The following is a 21,764-nucleotide window of genomic DNA, read 5'->3' on the forward strand; positions in this document are numbered from 1 at the left end:
ACTTGAGTTGAAGACCTCCGGCTAGCTGGGTCGGGTACCTTCCTGCATAACAAAGAACGGGCAGAAAGCCACTACAGTTCAATTCAGACTGTTTCCTTGAATGGAGCGATAATCGTGGAAGTGGTAGAACATCTACCCTCCTCTGTGAGCCAATCAGCAAAAGCAACAAAAATGAAGCAGATGAGCAACAAAGAAGAGAGGTATTAATACTGAGAAAATGGGGAGTTCCCATTGTGGCACAGTGTAAAGGAATCAACTAGTATCCATGAGGACATGGGTTCGATCCCTGGCCTTACTCAGTGGGTTAAGGATCCAGCATTGCCATGAGCTGTGGTGTAGGTTGCAGATGAAGCTTGGATCCTACATTGCTGTGGCTGTGGTATAGGCTGGCAGCTGTAGCTCCAATTTGACCCCTAGCCTGGGAACTTCCAAATGACATGGGTACGGCCCTAAAAAGCAAAAACTAAAAAAAGGAGGAAATAGTACTCCCTGGATTTATTGGTTCTAACTCTTGGCTGGACCTCTGCATTTGTGTCAAATCATCAGTAATAACTCCAGTCTATGCCTGAAACACCTTAGTAACAGATGAGTCCCTGGATTTTTTTTTTTTTTTCTACCATTTCTCACAACTCCCTATTCTTTCCTTTCCTTCTGAGAAATGGGAAGCTCTTTGGGTCCAAAGTATCATATTTATTCTCTTCCTCCAATTGTAGTGGGCTAGAAGTAGTGGGGAAAATGAACTATTTTTCTCTATAATATTGGTTTCTTTTGAATTCATTTTTTGCTAGGAGAACATTATTTTTTGCATCCTTTCCAGAATGACTCCCTGAGAATTATATTTATTCTGCATTATTGTAGTAGAAAATGTAACAACATAAATCCACAGCCTAATTGATTTGCAGGTAGTCATGTACATAGAAAGAACAGAAAATTTAAAATAGCAATGAATGCTCATATTTTCTCATTCCAAATGTATGCTTTGACCTTTCTACTTAATTGAATCAACCCCTTATGATTTTCAGTTGTGAGAACCATGTCTTAAAATCATGGACTGTTACACTAAGTCAAAAGAATAACATTATTTAAAGTGTGCACAAACTGTAAATAACCCCTTTCGGACTTCCCTGTCTGACACAACTTGAAGATGGCTATCGATAAAGCCTAAAGAATGGGTCTGCAATTGGTAGCACTGGCACTTTTTTTTTTTTTTTTTTTTTTATAAAACACCTCCTTTTATTTAGGTTTTCTTAATTTTTACATAGTATCCCATTCAAGATACTCTATTACTTTTCCTCAACATTCCTCCTTGGGCTCCTTTAGCTGTGACAATTTCTTGGACTTTCTTTGTTTTTGATGATTTTTTTCTTTTTTAAATGTTTTAATTAAAGTATAGTTGATTTACAATGTTCCTTCAATTTCTGCTATACAGCATAGTGACCCAGTCATAAATATATATTATATATAAATATTTTTTTTCATGCTATCGTCCATCATGTTCTAACCCAGGAAATTGGATATAGTTCCCTGTGCTATACAGTAGGAAGTAGGACCCCACTGCTTATCCATTCCAGATTCCAAAGTAATCTGGAAATTTAGTTCTTTTCCCACAGTTAGGTTTTAAAATGTCCTTTTGCCCAACCTGAAGTGAATTATTTCCTGCATCCTTGCTTTACCATTTCCATCCCCACTCTATCTCAGATAGTAGCCAAGGAGGACAGGCCTGAGTGGTACCACTGTAGGAAGGGACCAGGTAGCAATAAATGATATCAGGAAAAGTGGGGATGGGTGGAGGGGAGTGCTTTAAAAAAAAGGCTTCTGGAGAGAAATTGAAATTCAACCTCTGTCGTGGTTGTGCCCTGCTCTAGAGCGTGGAATGGGCGTCTGAGCTCTGCTGTTCCCACATTGTCTAAGATATGTCATTTTCTATGGGCAATAGAGGCCTGAGCCCACTCAATGTAGGTTGCAAACTGCTCCTTAAAAAGACACAGAGTAAGAAATTCATCTATAAAAATCCCTTTGGAATATACTTACTAGCTGATCTGGCATTGTGACATTGCATTCACTTATCAGGTCATCAAAAATATTTTTCTTCAGGAGTTCCTGTCGTGGCACAGCAGAAATGAATCCGACTAGGAACCATGAGGTTGCAGGTTTGATCCCTGGCCTCGCTCTGTGGGTTAAGGATCCAGCATTGCTGTGAGCTGTGGTGTAGCCTGCAGACGCAGCTCGGATCTGGCATTGCTATGGCTGTGGTGTAGTCCAGCAGCTGTAGCTCCAGTTAGACCCCTAGCCTGGGAACCTCCATATGCTGCGGGTGTAGCCCTAAAAAGACAAAAAAAAATAAAAAATAAGATAAAAAATATTTTTCTTCAAAGGAGTTCTTACTATGGGGACTATTGGCTTATTATTTATGTAGCTAGCTCATAACAGCTCTTGAAGTGTGGTCCCTGAATCAGCATTAGCCCCATTATCTGCAATTTGTTAGAAATGAAAATTATTGGGGCCCACTTCAACAATTCTGGGGTTGAGTAATCTGTGCTTCCACAAGCACTTCAGGTGATTTTAATGCCCACTGGAGCTGGAGAACCACCGCACTGCTCCAGGGACCATAAATTTCAGGCAGGATGTCTACTTAATCTAGTCTCTTGAAATGATACCCTTCTCTTTTAGCAGTGCAATGATAAACTATATTTTGGCTTTAGGCAAAAGTTGAAATCAGTACACTGATTTAGTCTTTATTTAAAATTTAGATATTTTGCTCAACATAGAATTTTGCTTTCATTTTTTGTTTGTTTTGGCTTTGATCTTTGGTTTGTTTTGGGGGCATCCCCACAGTATGGAGAAGTTTCCAGGCCAGGGGTCAAAGATGCAACACAGCAATGACCCTAATTGCTGCAGTGACAATGCCTGATCCTTAATCTGCTGAGCCACAAGGCAACTCTGCCTTAGTTTTGATTTTTAAAAATATTTGCCTTGATTACTGAGTTGTCTTGACTCCCTAAATTTTTTCCTTGGAGGGAATGCCTCTCTTGAATACCCTGGTCCTGCCCTTTAAGAAGCCTTTCACATGGAAGAGAGAGAACAGACCTTCAGAGCAGTCAATGTAATGCCACTCTGGATTATGGAGGTGAGGAAGACCCTTGTTCTAGAAGTGGCCTTGGAGGACTCGCACTTCAACCGCACAGCAAAGAAACTTGTACACACAAACCTCAGAGGGCGCTCAGCTGTGGGCAGTCCGTGTGGAACTTTTGTAGAACTGCAAGCTCGGAGATATTTTTTCAACTTCTGAGATATAAATAATGCTTTCAAATGTGATCGTAACATCCCTCAGACCTTCCTCCTTAGGAGCACCGTTTCAGGCGGAGGTGACTTCCAATTTATTTGCTTCTAAGTGAACCCATGGTAATCAGAATGAACTAATTTGATTTAATGTGAATGTCATGTATGCCTATAGTTACTGTGCATTTTTTTTTCAGCAGTCTCAGCTGATTAATCACTGAACTGTGACAATGGGAGGTAATTCATGTTGTGGGCCTGGAACTCATACCCACCTGCACTTTTTTTCCTACAAAAGAACAGAGTTCTCAAGGATAGAGCCTGACAGCCTTGTGCTCAATAAGCCAACCAACCACCTTCTGCCTTCCTTCTTTTCTTTCTTCCTTCACCCCAAACAGCAAGAGCAAAAAGATTACAAAAGCCGTGCATGTAAACAATAGTTTAATTAAGTGACTCTCTCTCAGTAAGTTTTCCTTTGGAATAGTTGCAAGCGGTCAGTCCCCCCCACCCCCTTTACCTAGCTAAGCTCACCTTCAGGCCCTAAGGACATGGAACCTACTGGCTTGTTCTAGAAACATTTCTGCTCCAGTCTGGCAGCATATTTAGCAGGACCTGACCCAGCAGCTATTGGAGTAGTAAATGCAGTGGTGCTCCTCCCAGATCCCTTCTTAGATCTCATTCACCCAGTCCCTGAATGTTGGGACTGTCAGCTCTTGATAGCTTCCAGCTGCATCTCTCACTGGAACCACCTACCCAGAAAGCATTCTACAGCTAAAAATATGCTGAAGTAGGGAGAGAAAGGCCCTCTTGGAATTCATTTTGGGATACACCGAAAGACAGCTCAGGTCCAAAACCCTCAACAGAATCAACCGAGGCTTCAGTTGCAAATCAGTAACCCTTCTTTTGCCCAATGCCGCCTTCTTGACTTCCTTAAAATTATGACTCCTACAAGTTCCCTTTCTCTCCACCCCCAACATCTCTACCCAAATATCCATCTCGGTGTCTCAATACGTATTGCCAGAGAACCCAATCTAAGTGTCAGATGTGGTTCTAAGAAGCAGACTGTAAGTGGGATTTTGGAGATAGATCATTCACAAGCTGACGGGCAATGAGGATTCCATCACCAGTGGTTGGTGGAAAAGAAATAGCCCCTGAAATGTAATAGGGAATGAAAACTCTCATTGGTGGTAATCTGGGATTAGATTTTGGTCTAAAAGGATGCATTGGGTAATATAATGTTTCTGGGGCTGAAGGATGATGAAGGAAACGGTAACTATAATAATGAACCATGGAACTGAGTGGTTGATGTTGAGTACCAATGATTAATTAAAGGGATACAACACCAATTCAAGACAAATGTGAAGGCAAGCGAGAACTCTTTGGCAGCACTTAAGTTATCTTCTGTGACTAGAGGAATAAGTCAAGATCAGGTCTGGGAGTGGGATAGCTGGGCCTGATCTTGAATCTGATCCTCTAGTCATCAGAGAAAACAATAATTTGAAAAGATACATGCACCCCATGTTCACTGCAGCACTATATACAATAGCCAAGACATGGAAGAAACCTAAATGTCCGTTAACAGAGGAATAGAAAAAGAAGATGTGATATATATATAAAATATTACTCAGCTATAAAAAAGAATGAAATAATGCCTTTTGCAACAACACAGATAGACCTAGAGATTAGCATACTAAGTGAAATTAGTCAGACAGGGAAAGACAGACATCATATGATATCACTTATACATGGAATCTTTTTTTTTAAAAAAAGGATATAAATGAACTTGTTTGCAGAACAGAAATAGATTCACAGACTTTGAAAACAAACTTATGGTTACCAAAGTGGGCAGTTGTGGGGAGTAGGGATGGCTGGGGGTTTAGGGTTGGCATTGGACACTATTATACATGGAATGACTGGCCAACAGGGACCTGCTGTATAGCATGGAGAACTCTACCCAATATTCTGCCATAATCTATGTTGGGAAAAGAATATGAAAAGGAATGGATGTGTGTACATGTATAACTGAATCACTTTATCACACAGCAGAAATTATCACAACATTGTAAATCAACTATACTTCAATAAAATTTTTTAAAATGGGAAAAAAATCAGGCCCAGGATTTAGCCACAAAAGTAGAAGAAATCAAGAGAAAATGGAATTCTCTACCACGACAGGCTTTCTATGCCAACATTAGGATTCCAAAACGGAAGGAGTGGGACCCTGTGACTTGGGAGAGGACATCTGGAGGATTCATTTGAGAACCTTGAATTCCAGATTCCTCTGAGTGTGCTGGGCCTATAGAAGTGACCTACTCTTTCCTTAAAGATAATACCGAGGCCTCAAATGAAGCTGGTGCCTTATAAGACAAGGGTCACTTATGCCTTCCCAGAAACCAGACCAATAACAAGATTCTAAAATTAAGACTGTGCTAGGTCTGCTAAGAGAAAAGTTGTACTCTGAAAACACTGCAGAATTTGGCCAGTACATTCTGGAGGGAAATGGAAAAAAATATATATGGAAATCTTGAGGGTTCTAGGTCAAGGGAAATGAAATATAAGGCTGTCTAAGAGAATTTATCGATATGAGTGTGTTCTCCCATAATATGGGACGTAGCACCCTAGCAAGGACGCTAGCAGATGTGCTAGCATGCTGCTAGAATGGCTCTTGAAAACTTGGGAAAAGCGATAGCAACACTAAGTGAAGTAGAAATGCCAGAACTGATATGGCTGACTATAGAATAAGTGAGATAAATGAAGAGAAGGCTCAGAGAACATGCTAGAGTGGATTTAGTGTGTAAAGCTAAAAAACCCACTGGCCAGATAAATGCCTCAGAGGGTTCAGAGAACATTCCATTTCTCTAGGCAAAATTCAATTTACTGATTCTCAAAGTACAGAGCCCACTTTTTCAGCAGGATGCTGTGAAATCAGAGATTGCTATGTCTGTGGGGAGGGCCATGGTGAGATCGTCACTGTGCTAGGACAAGGGATGTAAGCTTGTAAGGAAAAGCACACTCTGGGCAAGCAGTCAGGGTGGAGCCTGCTGGATTTTTGCCATGGGCACTGCTGGAAGCCATGTGGTCGAAGCAAGAAAAATACAACACAACAGCATCCCAGAGCCAAGAAGAAAAGCTCCTTTGTCCCACAACATCCCTCCATCACCATCTACTGACAAAGTTTAACATCATGCAACAGCAAAAGAGAAATGCTTAAAGGGTCCAGCACCATTGTCACAAAGCAGATACTGCATGGTAAAATCTATTGAAAATCAATAAATTCATTGATGTCACAGGCTACCTTTTGATAACTTAAACTCCATATGTACCTTTCTACACACATTTGAACTTCTATATAATTTAAACAACTCTGTATTTCAACCCTAATAATAAAACAGAGCTATACTTTTCAGAGGTGAAGAATTCTCACTCTTTTCCAAAAATGAGATGTACAGTTCCAGCAGTCACTGTATTTATATCCATCTATATTAATAACCCCCAAATTCCATCACAGTTCCACTGAATATTCTATACATTTTAAAAGTTAATGAATAGAATTTAAAATTAACCAAAAGAAACTTGTACGTAAAAGAAAAAATGGGCAAAAGAGAGAAGAAAATAATTAGTTTATACAAATAAACATATAAAAAGCAAAGAGAAAATATGAAAATTACTATAGTAGTAGTAGGCTCTAGTTGATATTTAATTATTCCTTTTTTTTTTTCAGTGTGAATTCTGTATTTCTTCCAACCTCAAAGTCTCAGGTGGTTAAACTTACTCACCTGGTGGAATGACCCAATATTAATTTCAAAAGGGTTATCAGTTGTGCTGCCATTTATCACTACTATAGTTTTCATTAACTTTTTCTAATGGATGTGGAAGTAGTGAGACACTCTAGAGAGTCCACTGGATGGAAAACAAAATCCTCCTTAACGTCGTTGTGTAGCAATGATCCGGTGGTATCTTGGCATTCAGGATCCAACAAGTAGAATAATTCCTTTTCTACCCGTTTGTTCAGGTGGCATAAGGAGCCCAAATTGACCAAGTCATCATCTTCAATGAGAACATCATTGTGTCCTCGGACAGAAGGAGTGCCCTTTGGCCACTAAGACATTCAAATACACAGAACTCAAGTTTCTCTGTTGAGAAGCAAAAATTCTGAGAGTGGATTATTAAGTATAATAAAGAGGAGAGTCATCCCTACCCCCTGATTCCTAGAAATAGGGCCACAGCTGTCCTCTTTTTTGGTGGTATCATTTCATGCAGACTCATCTTGCTTGAGGTTTGTCTTCCTCAGTCAACTGGGTGTAAGGAATAGCCCCAGAGGCCAGAGACCTTAGAGTAAACAAAGCAATGAAATAAGAGTCAATGTTGAAGGAGTCTGAGCTACTTCCTTCCTCCTACTTTCAAGACCTGCCTCAGCTCAGTCTTTTATATGCCACTTTTATTTCATGATAGACATCTACCTTTTGACTAGGTGGGTCAGACAACCCAGTTTCTGAGGATAAATCCAGATCTCATAGTCACCTCATGTTCCATGTTTAGGCATTCAGCTTCTACCAAGGCCCACTAATAAGTCAGAGGCTAGTTTTCAAAGGAGAAAAGTTATCTGCAGAAGCTATCATAGACTTTCTACAAAATTTTAGAGATCTGAAATTTTGAATTTTCTATTGGTGCTTGTCAGAAGCTCCTCTACACAGCATTCTCAGTAGATTAAGGATTTGGCATTGCCCTGAGCTGTGGTATAGGTGGCAGACACAGCTTGGATCCCACGTTGCTGTGGCTGTGGTGTAGGCTGGCAGCTGTAGCTCTGATTCGACCCCTAGCCTGGGAACTTCCATATGCCACGGGTTCAGCCCTAAACAGCAAAACAAAAACAAAAACAATTTGGCTTACATTTTAGCCCAGACTTGCTGTATACTTTCTCTTGCTATGGTCCCCTCTTGAAACTGGCAACCTTACAAGTGACTCTAAGGATAGGTTGAAATTGTCTCCTCAAGTATGGTATAAACGGTCTCCCAAATCCAAAAATGCTTAGCAAACATTAAATGCCTATTTTTCACTGTAGGTGGTATGAGGTGAAACAGCTTATCTTCCATCTCAGAAGAAATAGCTTGACATGCTGCCAATCACCAGAAACTTCTGTGAGGTTTCAGGAAACTGCATTTTATGGGATTTTTCTGCTACCCTTTACTTTGCACGTCTTACTAGAGGATCTAAAGTACTCACTAATTTCCATTCATCAGAACTAATTAGCTTAATGTCATCAATATCACTGAGCAGTGGCTCAGTAATGTTTTTTGGAATAAGACATTTGAAATCTCTGCTGCCTACATTATCTTCCAGAGCACTACTGTTACAGCACTGATATAGGATTCCAAGTATATACAGCTTGCCTTTTCAGGTAAAAGCAAAGTTCATTTTGTGTTTCTTGTAAATTGGTACGGAGATAAAGGCATTGGCCAGGTCATTAGCTGTATACTTAGCGCCAGAGCCCATTGATTTTTTTTTTCCCAGAAGGTAATACATCTGGAACAGCAGCAACCATTGGAATTACCATCTAATTCAGTTTGTAATGGTTCCTAGCCATTCTCCAAGATTCATCTGATTTCATCACAGGCCTCATGTGAGTCAAACAGGAATGTGATGGGTATCACCACCTCTGATGTTTTCAAACCTTTTTTTTTTTTTTTTGTCATTTTTAGGGCTCACCCTCGGCATATGGAGGTTCCCAGGCTAGGGATTGAATTGGAGCTACAGCTGCTGGCCTACACCACAGCCTCAGCATCTTGAGATCCAAGCTGCAACTGTGACCTACACCACAGCTCACAGCAATGCCAGATCCTTAACCCCTGTGCAAGGCCAGAGATCAAACCTGCATCCTCATGGATGCTAGTCAGATTTGTTTCACCTGAGCCATGATGGGAACTCCTCAAATCATTGATGGAAATTTTAATCTCTGAAATTTTCCTAGGGATTACACATTGCTTCTAGTTTACAGTCTTGATAGGGAGGGGATGCTCCAGGGGCTTTCACTTCATCATTCCTGTCAAAATGACCCTCATCATATGGTCAGAGAGCCAATTTGGGAATTAAACTGAACTCACTGGAAGTCAGATATGAATTAAGGCTCCACTTATTATTATTCATTTATTTATTTATTTTAAGGCTGCACCTGCAGCATATGGATATTTCCAGGCTGGGGGGTCAAATTGGAGCTATAATTGCTGGCCTGCACCACAGCCACAGCAATGCATGATCCGAGCCACAACGGCAACCTACACCACAGCTCGCCCCAACACTGGATACTTAACCCACCAATCGAGTCCAGGGATCAAACCCCATCTTCATGGGTACCAGTGGGATTCATCTCCACTGGGCCACAATGAGAACTTCCTCCATTTATTATTTGATCACTATTAGCCCTTACTTTGATTGTTGGGCCATAGTGGCGTTTTCAGTCTCCAGGAATTAGCATTAATTCGGGGCTATTGTCCGATAATCTCTCAAAGATCAGGGGATTATTCCCCAAAGCACTCTCACTCTAATAAATGGCTGCAGGCTTCTTTTTACATTAGGTATAATTGCAGCAAGGGCACAAACTCCCTCCTCCTGTTTACTTAACCTCTCCTTCAATCAAAAGACTCTGGGTCTGTGCCCTGATTATGGTCTAGAAACTCAGTCAGAGGTCATGTTTATTCACTGTGGTGATTCAGTCAGGATTTGGGCCCCAGATCTAGATTTTTTTTTTTTCCTATTAAATCACTCAGGAAGTACACTAGGAAGTTATCAATCTATTTAATTCCTAGGCACACTGTGATCAATTAGCCTACTGCTGAATATCCTTGTGGATCAAAGCATTTTGATTACCAGTACATCTATGCTACCTGTTATGGTAAGTATTTCCACCTTGTCTTTGCAGCTAGGTGCTGTCCTTGATCTAACACCATTAGACACTCTCGCACATCTTCCCCACAGTTTCACCCATATGTACTAGCAAAGTCTTACAATTCTGTGGTAGGCAAGCTATTTTCTCTTGGGTTATAGTGTGTCTTGCTCCCTAAGAATATGGTGAAATTTGACCAAGGATCTAGTGGCAACAGAGTGTGGTTATGGTGTGTTTTAAGAGGAATAAGAATCCATTTTCAAAGTTTCTGCCCAGGTGAGGTTATCAAAGGGTTTTCAAACACAGATAAGATATTCTTCTCAGACCTTGAAGAGGAAGCTAATTCCCTTGAGAAATGAAGCTCAGAATGACTAGGGATTGACGATTGTCAGTTTTATCTGGGTCCAACCAGTTGTCCCCATTCTGAGTTTCATTCCATTCTTGCCTAAATCAGTGTCCTAAACTTCACAGGAGAAGCTTGAAGAGACTGTGGATTGTAATTCAGCAATCCACGTAATTCAGTATTGCATTCTATTTCCAGCTATATAGCTTGATCCTTTCAAGGCAGTCATGGACGTACTCAGACAGTAACTTAAGCTAAAATCAAAGGAACCAAGTGAGCATGCCATTTTCTTTTTGTAAATGCTAAAAGCAATTGAAAAAAAAAAGTACTAAATCATAATCCTTGTAGTCATCATTATTGCCGTAAAAGTCAAGTGCAACAACCATTTAAGATCCTAAGACAATTGTTTCAGTTGGCAGTTGATTAGTTATAGTATCACTGTATGCCATGGATTACCAGAACCCTATTCCCTATTTTCAAGGAGCTCCATACCGTGCTTTAGCCTAAGGGCATGACCAAACCAATCCCCAAATATTATCTTTGTGGGACTACTCCCTGTACCAATTTTTTATCAGTCAGGTTCTGGTTAGGAGACAGAAACCACACAGGGAAAGTTTAATATAAAGCATTACTCATTATAACACAGGAGTGACTGTAAATATGGTAAAGAAAATTCTAACAAATTCCCTAAGGCTGAGAAAGAATACCTAAAGAAGAACAAACTTAGAAGGGTGGGACTTAGACCCTGTTGGAGGTTAAGGCAAGGCCTCTATCTACTGGGTGGAGAAGTTCCCTGAAATGCCCCAGTACCTGCAAGCAGGAGGAAATTCTCTGGTATGGATGAATGATGGTTGGGATGGGCAAACAGAAGTAGAGAATTGGAGCCCACATGAAGGACCACATGAAGCCTGGGGTGCATGTTGTCTACTTTGAGAGGTCCATGAAGAGGTGTCAAGAGTCAGGGTAGAGGCTACAAAATTTCCAGGAGACTGAAAGCTTCAGGAAAATGGCTGGAAAGAACGCCAGAGAATTTTCCTCCTACATATCACTAGCATTCAGGTGATAGAACAAGAAAGAAACAAAACAATAGCACTCCAGAACCAGAAAAAGAAGCCTTGTCTCTTGCAATAGACTCCTACCTCCAATGCTCTGTACAAACATAGTCTAATTTATCCTCTTGGCAAAAGGGAAATGCTTATTAAGGATCTGGTTCCATTATTGCAGAAGTAGTGATAAATGGTGGACTTACAGCTGAGAGGAAATTACTTGATAGCTGGCACAGCTCTCTGTCTCTGAGTCTCCACTCCTGTTTTGAACTTGACATTTTAGACTTTCCTTGCGTCTCTTTCCCCCCTGCTCTACTCCACCGTGACCTTGGTCCAGCCATATGTACAACTATAGACAATGTTCTAGTTTTTCATGTCCAATAACATCATCACCTGAAAGGAGAGTTTTTATTAATATTATTATTATTATTGTTATTATTTTGTCTTTTGAGGGCTGCATCCGCAGCATATGGAGGTTCCCAGGCTAAGGGTCTAATCGGAGCTGTAGCTGCCAGCCTATGCCAGAGCCACAGCAATGCCAGATCCGAGCCGGGTCTGCAGACTACACCACGGCTCTTGGCAACGCCGGAACCTCAACCCAATGAGCGAGACCAGGGATCGAACCCACAGCCTCATGGTTCCTAGTTGGATTCGTTAACCACTGCGCCACAACGGGAGCTCCTGGAAGGAAAGTTTAAATAAGAAGTACAAGGAGGGAGGCCCAACACAGTAGCTTATTTTTTTAATGCATAATTTCATTAGGTGATACTGAGACAAAATCCAGTGGTTCAAAAAAAAAAAAAAAAAAAAGGTTTCAGTCTTAATTATCTCTTTCCACTGTTTTCCCCTACCACAGACAATACAATTCTAAAAAACTGAGGATGTATTTCCCATTCTTTCTGATCTGCTGCAGCAGTGATTGGAATATAGCCCCCAAATATTGTTGCAATTACATAGTTCCCAGTTGGCTTGCAGAGTGTTACCAATTTAACAAGGGAGATACTTCTAATTCTGTTTAAGTAAATCCTGGGGACTGGTAGAAGTGTTCCTTGAGCAAAACCTGCACTATAAGTTGCACAAATCCCTCATAAGTCTTAGAGGAATCATTTGTGGTTGAGAAAAGCTTGTGGAAGATTTCTGTGACAAATCTTTTCTGTTAAACTACGTTCAATTTAAACTACAATAAACAATTTCCAATATCTGAGTCAATAAGCAATATGGTTTTCTAGCAATAGCAACCATTCTCTGCCCAAGCTGAACTCCTGCTATTTCTATGTGAGAGAATTGTATAGCGATTTCAGTGCTGACAGAGATGCTTTGAAAGGTATAAAATATATATATATATATTTTATATATATGATGGGACTCTGGGTGCTGTGCTTTGGCTTTTATGGCTGTGGTACCAGCAAGGGTTAAATAAGTAGCCATTCTCTTTCACTGCACTTTCATTTTAAGGGACTCACAATTTGTCAGATTTCTTGACTGCAATCTATAGAAAACATCTCACAGTTAAGTCAAAAATAGAATATGTTGGAAGAGTAACTGAGACTCACAGAACTAAGAGGAGACCGGAAACCCCAAAGAGAGAACATGGTTGGACCCCAAGGTGCCCTGGAGGTCTGCAGCAAAGATCATGAAGCATACACAAGCTGATCTGCTGCTCCTGAGACGACACCCTCCAGTGAGAACCCATGTCACTCACTTCAGAATCATGGTCCAGAAGAACGAGCCTGATAGGCTGAACTTGACACAAGGGAAGTAGAGGGGGCAAGGGGATGCACTGTCTCCCTTCGGAGAGAAGGGCACTTCTTCCCTGAGACTGTATGCAGTGTGGGATTACTAAGAGATTTCAACGCTAATAGGATTGAAGGATGCGATGCCAGACAGTCAAAGAAGGACTAGGCCCCCAAGCATTTCCTACTCATTATACTCCTTTCTGGGTGACTGGGAGATACAGGCCTCAGGGAGTGTCCATTGAAGTCAAGGTATGGTATATATGCAAAGGGCAGCTTAGCTAAAACAACTCCTCAGAGTTCATCCCTTCCTTCAATCAGTCATCCATTCAGCAAACATGCAGTCAACCTAGACACAGTGTCAAACTCCATCCTGGGTCAACGGAGCCCCCACGGCATCCGTTGTTACACATGCCTGCCCTTCTCCCCTCATTCCTCTCATTCCTGCTCTCAGACTTTTAAAAATACATGTAATGGAGCCAAAAGCATCTCAGTTGTTCAGCCTCTTGCAGATATCATTAGAGAAGATTTCTCCCTCAAGACAGTTTTCCCCTGTGGTCCAGCTTTGGTCATTTGGGAGTTGGTTTGAACCTTGGTTTCAGGAAGGACAGGAAGGGAAATGAAGTAAAGCCAGACACATCTCCCAGACAACTTTATACAGTTTTTTTTGGCAAGCTATTTTAACACAGGACATGACATAAAATAGTTTTGAGGGGATATTTTTGGATTTCAGTGACCTGTGTTCTCCCTGGCCCCAGTCATCAGAGCTAATTGAAAACGAGCGTTGACACAGAGCCTGCTGGTTAAAGCGGCAGCCACAACACTCAGGAGGCAGCTTTCGTGTAACGAAAAGTACAAGGCCTAATTCAGCTCTGGCTGTGCCACTTACTAACTATAGGAGGTGTCATTGCTTTTTGAAACACGGTTAAGTATGATGTGCGTGCACAAACATTCATATGCATGCACACATGCATGCTTATTTAGGGACAAAAGCAATAGAAGGTAGCAGCTAAGCATGTGGTCTCGGGATTCAGATAGACCTGGAGCTGTGCAACTCTGGGCAAGTTACTTACCTTCTTTAAACATTAATTTCTGTAGGTATAAAATGAAAATAACCATTGTACTTATTCCAGAGGGTTGTTGCAAGAATTACAAGATATAATGCATGAAAAACTCTTAGTAATTTCTTGGCCTATAACAGGTACTCAATAATAAAGAGTAGCTGTTATGATATACATACCTATACCTACCTTTGAATTACTAGCTTCTAACATTGAACAATCCCCTTAACCTCTCTGAGCTGCCTTTACAATTCGACATTAATAACTACCTCCCAGGTTTGTTGTCAGAATTCAAGAAAAAGAGTGGCTAACATTTACTGAGCTCTTATTATCGTATATGAAAAGGCTTCACACAATATGAAGTGCTAGGAGGTAGAAAGTATTGTTGTGCCCAGCAGCTGGCTAGAGGATTCTCCACAGAAGAGTGAAATGCACATTCATTTCACAATCACCTCTGATTAAAATGACACTTGGGAAGTACAGACCTTTCACTCCAAAATGATCCACGTTCCAAACAAAAGGTTAAATAGCAAGTCACCACTCTGACTTCGCAATCAAAGGTAAGATCAATGTGTCAGCCTGTATTTATGAAGAAGAGAGGGAGCAGTGACAATACTCTGAAATGAAGTTCACCTTGCTCAAGAGACACTTTTCTGTGGAACATTGAAAACCACTACTGTGAAGTCTCTTGCGCAGTGAACTCACCCACCAGGTGGCAGGGGACACAACGCCTCTCAAGGGCAATGCAAAGGTTGAGTGGAGCCTGGGAGAAAGATTCTGGAAAAAAAAAAAAAAGTCTTTCCATCGGTAATTCAACAGTTATGAAGCACTATCACACGCCAGGTCACTGAGCTGGGTCAGTACAAGCAACATCGGATACAAGGGACTGTTCTCAGGAGCTTACAGATTAGATGCGCAGTTAAGAGGACTGAGCACTAACTGTGCAAAACCATCCAGCAGACCACATGGTGCAGGAAGAAATGCAAAAGGACTGCTTGTGTTTATAGAGAAAATCATCTTCCTTTGCAGAGAAAAGCATCTACCTAAAGCTGCTAAGGAGAGGACATGCCCCTTGCACACCTAGACCAGCCTTCCTCTCTGTCCCCGGGAGCAGGTCAGTGGAACTGAGCAGCCACTTCCCACTCTAACTCTAGGGACAGCTGCTGTGACTCATTTGGAACCCTTTCTCTCCTATGAGTTGTTCACTGTTTTAACTCTAAGCTAAATAAAAGTGATGGTGTTTCAGTCAAGTGTATCAGTCAGGGTTACCCAGAGAAAGAGAAACAAAAGGATATCTATCTACCTAACACACACACACACACACTGTATATTGTATTGTAATGTTGTATGCTGTATATCGTATATTGAAGTGTGTATATATACAATTATGGGCCCTAGCAAGTTTGAAATTGGTAAGGCAGGCCAGCAGGCTGGAAGTTCAGGCAAGAATTAATACTGCAGTCTTTCAACGAAATCTGCCTGGTGAACCTATAGGGTGCTTAGTCTCAGCCTTCTCTCTCAGCCCTGCCACAGCCACCAACTTACTGCTTGGGCCTTGGTCTGCTGCGGTGTTCTCTAATTTCTCCCTTGAGACTGGAGCTCTGCCCTGAATGACACCCACTTACCTGGGGCCCTAACGCATGGCCTCCGCTCTCTCCAACTCCCTCCCCACCCCCACCGGCAGACAGGACTCTGCTCTAAGCCAAGGCAGGCACCATAGTCTCCATATTGTTATCTGCTCCCTGTGTGCCTGCTACCTGTCTAGAGCCATACCAGATCACAGCTCTTGGCTGGTGATGTTGGCCTGTTTATTTAGCTCCTTAAGACATTACCATTTGCATTTCTGGTCACCCTATTCCAGATCCATCCTTCACAAAATGATGGAGAAGGAGCTATTGGGTTTCATTTCTAAATAGGATATGACATTTCATGAATGATCAATATTCTATGGGAGTTCAAAGACATTAAATCTTAAGATTATACTTTAGAAGACTCGCTATTCAAATCCACATAAAATTTCATGAAATACTTTATTTATTTATTTATTTATGCTTTTTATGGCCACACCCATAGCATATGAAAGTTCCCAGGCTAGGAGTCAAATTGGAGCTGTAGCCACCAGCCTGCACCACAACCACAGCAACACTGGATCCGGGCCACATTCGCAACCTACACCACAGCTCACAGCAATGCTGGATCCTTAACCCACTGAGTGAGGCCAGGCATTGAACCCACGTCCTCATGGATCCTCGTCAGGTTCATTAACTACTGAGACATGAAGGGAACTCCTCATGAAACACTTTAAAGAAAATCCAAATTTGTATATGTTTTTCCGGGAAGACTCTCTCAGAGCTGTCTCTATCCCTGCTTCTCCCTTTGAAACGAGTCAGGTGCAGGCACCTGCTCTCAAGCCTAACCCTCTTAAAGTTAAGGGAGGAGGAAGCAGGAGCTCCAGTTAGACTTCCTGGTCTGGATCCCATGCTCCAGCACAAATGTTGTTACTAAAATGGTGTTTTCCTTTCTGTTTGGCAATTGTTCCTTGTGTAACCAACATTTTGGGTTAGTACCCTAGGGAGAAATTTAGGGTAGGTGGTAGGATTTGAGTACCAAAACCCGATTATGAACTAGGATTGTGTATATGAATGTAATTTATGAACTCCAGAGCACTCTTCATATTGTAGTTCACAATTGTTTCAGACTCAACATAAAAGCACCACATTTGGTCAATCTGTCCTTGATATCACAGCCTACTCGTTGTCTGAGAAGTTGGCTGTGCCGCATACGTAACTCGGTCTTTAGGAGAGAGAAGATCACCAGTTTCTACTGAGTCCTAGAGAGGGTATGGAACAAAGGGACATTATTAATAAATGCTATAAATTTATCAGCAGGGAGCTATCATATGAATACCAAATTTCATTATTTCTTTGCTGTGTTCACAAAGGGAATACCTTAGCACTATCACCTTAGGACAAGGAATAAGCAACCATTGTATTAGAACTTGTGATGCTCTGCCACAGATTCTCTCTCCAGAAAATCTGTTGCATTTTGATAGACCATCAATCTCAGCTCTTGGGCAATTGGCTTCCACCTACGCTGAGTAGAAAATCGATCTTGATTCCCAGAAGGCAGAGCAACTGTTATCAAAGGTCACAAAACAATTGCAGTTGCTTTTCTGCAGCAGTGAGTATAAAAGAACTTCTACCAGCCTGGGATAAATGTATCTTCTGCTCTACCTTACACTCTCTCCTGGCCAGGTTAGGAAAAGGAATAATGGAGTCCAAAATCACTGATGTTGGGAAAGTCAAACAAAAGGGCTGTCATTTAAAACAACAACAACAACAACTATAACAGAGGTTAAACTGAATTTAGAAATATGGAAAATGACGCTATTTCAAGTTTTCCACATATCAGCCTAAAGCCAAATTCAATACATTTCAGCTCTCTTTAGCACCCTGATGTCCTACGAGAGACGGTATCATTTCAGCTGGGTATTTAAAATCAACTACGGCTTCATCTCCATTCTTCCTTTACTCAATCCAATAGACAATCCATCTCTATCATTTTTTCCTCTTCAAAACATCTCTCCCATCTATCCCTATTTTCCCCTTCTTTCTGATGAAATAATAATCTAGATTCTATCATTTTTTTCCTCTTCAAAACATCTCTCCCATTTATCCCTATTTTCCCCTTCTTTCTGATTAAATAATAATCTAGATTCATACCTAGATCATTGAAATAACTTGTTTAAAGACTCTCTCCTTCAAGACTCTCTCCCTCCAAGCCATTCATTTAACTCACCATTGTGGGTCTGCTGTACAATAAGCAGTTTTCCCCACATCTGGAGAGTTATATATTATATCCCTGTTTCACTGAGAAAAACAGTAAAGCTCACAAAGGTTCATTGTGTAGAACACTCAGAGTCACACACCTAATACGTGGCAGGTCTTATTGTGAACCTGGATCTGAGGGTGCCAAGATCTGATGTTTTTCGTCTACCACAGCCATGCCCTTTCCAATTACTACTGACCATCTGCAAGAAGGTGTTTGCTATTTCACCACCTTCTCAAAAGTTTCCAGCAGCTCACCCATTGCCAAATTCCTGTCTGCCATTACTGTAACCTGGTGCTAACCTCCTCTTTTTTAGAAAATTTTCACCTGAAAAGTTAGTCTACAAATTGTCACATTGGACAGTTCACGTATTTTTTCCATTTCTGAACCACTGTTCCCATGGTTCCTCCTTAATTTAGAAAGTTTTCCCGACTCCTTTCTACCTGTTCAATTCATATTCATCCTCGAAGGCCAAGCTTCATCCCACATCTTCCTAGAAAATTTTCTGATTTTCCTGATTCCTTCTGACTTTTCCTTACTCTGAAAACACCTATTATCTGTACAGATGGCTGGATTCAGTTTACATAGACTTGTCCTCAATGTAGAGTCAGTCTTCTTGGGGTGTATCTCCCTCACTGTCCATAAGGCAATTCTATCTGGAGGCTTGATGTTATTTGACATAATGACTTTCTAAACCCTACTTCCTGCATTTCTACCACTTGCTCCGTTTCTCATGGTATAGCTTTCACTGACTTCCATGAAGCTCACTCAGTTATACAAGAAACTCCATCAAGACCTCTCACCCCTTCTACTGGGGTAAGGATACAGCAAGATGATGGCCATTTATGAGGAAACCAAAGTCATATGGCACCGTGATCTTGGACTTCCTATCCTCCAGACCTGTGAGAAATGTAAATTGTAAATTGTTGTTTTTGGAAACCATTTTGTTTATAGTATTTTTGATTTTAGCAGCCCAAATGGATTAAAACTGGTGTTCCAGGCAAGATAGCAGTTGTGTGCTTGTGGTGTGCCACAGGAAAAAAAAAAAAAAAGATTGCAAACCATGTGAAATATGACAATGCAACATAAGCACACCAGAGCAAAAAGTGACAGAATTTTTATTTTATGTATGTTTCCTAATAACTCAACTCAAAGATGTCTGAATTGATAGTTGGCTCAAGAATCCAATCGTCAAACAAAGCAGAGCAGAGTCACATTTTACTCAGGAGTTAGCTTTTAAAGACAGTAAGTAAGGTGGAAACTATGCAGAACATTCCTTGGAAAATATTGGACTGACACACAATCCCTCGGTAAGTTGGACATGGCTGGTTGTCCTATTTTTCTTTTTTTTTTTTTCTTTTTTTACTGGCAACTAGATGAAGTAATTGGCTTGAGTTTATGACATATGCTGTAGAAAAAAAATTGTAACTTTAAATAACTTGCATCATTCAGCTCAGCAAAATACTCACATTATGAATGTCACATGAGCAAAGATACTGGCCTTGGGAAGAGCAGATTTACATTTATTTTAGAGCATAAATTCATTTTCAGGAATGGTGAGCTCTGCCTAGTTAATCACTCTATGCAGAGACTTGGCTTCTCCTTCAAAGCACCATGTGGGTCACATAGTAGGTACTCAATAAATGCCTGAGAGTAAATTCATTAGTGGCATCCTTGCATTTAAGAAGACAGATCCCTTCCCAGTCTTTCCTTCCCTCGTTCATTTCCCACTTTTGTACCATCATGCAGCTGAGGGCAGTAGAGACGTAGCATTGCCAGGGCCTCTGCAGCAGTGCAGCAGTGCAGCAGTGCAGAGCTCTCAGATCCAAGCCAGGCAGGAGGGTTTCCTGTGTGGTCTGAGGTGGTGTGGATATTCGTACTCATTTTCTTCATTAAAATCCAGAAAAAGGAACTGAAGACTCACTCAATTAGACTCCATAGGAAAGTGCTTACTAAGGAGAGAGTAGTTTATAGAAGCACTGCCTGCGATAAAGCTCTTTAATAATATCACAAGTTTATGGATCTTAGAAAAAAAGCACCTTACCCTCATGTGAGTGATAAAAGCCCATGGAATCTTTAAGTTTCTTCTCTGAGCAGTATTCATGTAATGATCATACACTTAAATTTTCATTAAGGTAGAAAAAATTGGAGTTCCCGTCGTGGCGCAGTGGTTAACGAATCCGACTAGGAACCATGAGGTTGCGGGTTCGGTCCCTGCCCTTGCTCAGTGGGTTAACGATCCGGCGTTGCCGTGAGCTGTGGTGTAGGTTGCAGACACGGCTCGGATCCCGCGTTGCTGTGGTTCTGGTGTAGGCCGGTGGCTACAGCTCCGATTCAACCCCTAGCCTGGGAACCTCCATATGCCGCGGGAGCGGCCCAAGAAATAGCAAAAAAAAAAAAAAAAAAGACAAAAAAAAAAAAAAAAGGTAGAAAAAATTGTTTACTCTTGTCATATCATTGTAGGCTGTCCCAAATTTATGAATGGAAACATCTCCAAAATTTACTTACATGTCACTTTTTTTGAATTTGGAACTCTTTCCCGGTAGCAACAATGTAACTTGTGGCAATTCAAGTCCCAGGCCAGTCTGCAATGGCAATTGTTTGTTTGTTTATCTATCTATTTATTTATTTATTTATGGCCACTCCTACAGCATGCTGAAGTTCCTGGGCCAGGGATCCAACCTGCCCCACAGGTGTAACCAGAGCCACAGCAGTGGCAATGCCGAATCCTTAATCCACTGGGGCCATGAGGGAACTCCCCATAGTGGCCTTTATATCTTATGATGTAGGTGAAATTGGACAGAATGAACACCCTAACCCTTGAGCAGCACTAGGCCCAGCCTTAGCTCTCTGGAACAAACGCATCGCACCCAGCCCCTAAACTCCTATTTTTGAAATTTGAGTCCTAACGAGGAGAAGATAGAGGCTAGCTGGAGGGTTTCTCTCAGTTAGATCTCAAGGTAGCAGGAGAAAAGGCTCAGAAATAATCTGGAGGGTTGAAGAAACAGCTAGGGAGGATCTGGTACACTCTAAGTGACTTTTGCTTATAACAGATGCTCACAGTTGCTTAACGCGAAGGATCTCCCCTTCTTTCTCTCTTCCTATCTTTCCATGTTATTTTCTTTTCCTAAAAGAACAGAGATTTGGGAGTTCCCCTCATGGCGCAGCAGAAATGAATCTGACTAGGAACCATGAGGTTGCGGGTTCAATCCCTGCCCTTGCTCAGTGGGTGAACAATCCGGCGTTGCCGTGAGCTGTGGTGTAGGTCGCAGACTCAGCTTGGATTTGGCATTGCTGTGGCTCTGGCCTAGGCCAGTAGCAACAGCTCCCATTAGACCCCAAGCTTGGGAACCTCCATATGCTACGAGTGTCGTCCTAAAAAGACCAACAAAAAAAAAAAAAAAAAAAAAAAGAGAGAGAGAGAGAGATTTGAACTCTTCCCTTTCTAGTTGGGTGACCTTAGTTACCTTTTTGGTCTTTGTATTTCCTCATATGGCAGGTTAAAATAAATAAAATTTAGCTAACACATAGCACTCTTTTAATACACAGTAGCTAATGTTATTCAAATGCTGTTTTAGCTACTAAATTGTATAAGAA

This window comes from Sus scrofa, chromosome 9 (genome assembly GCF_054392235.1).
Source record: "Sus scrofa isolate SSC_HxYL_T2T_F1_AM1 chromosome 9, Sscrofa_HxYL_maternal_Yorkshire_Landrace_v2.0, whole genome shotgun sequence".
Taxonomy (NCBI): domain Eukaryota; kingdom Metazoa; phylum Chordata; class Mammalia; order Artiodactyla; family Suidae; genus Sus; species Sus scrofa.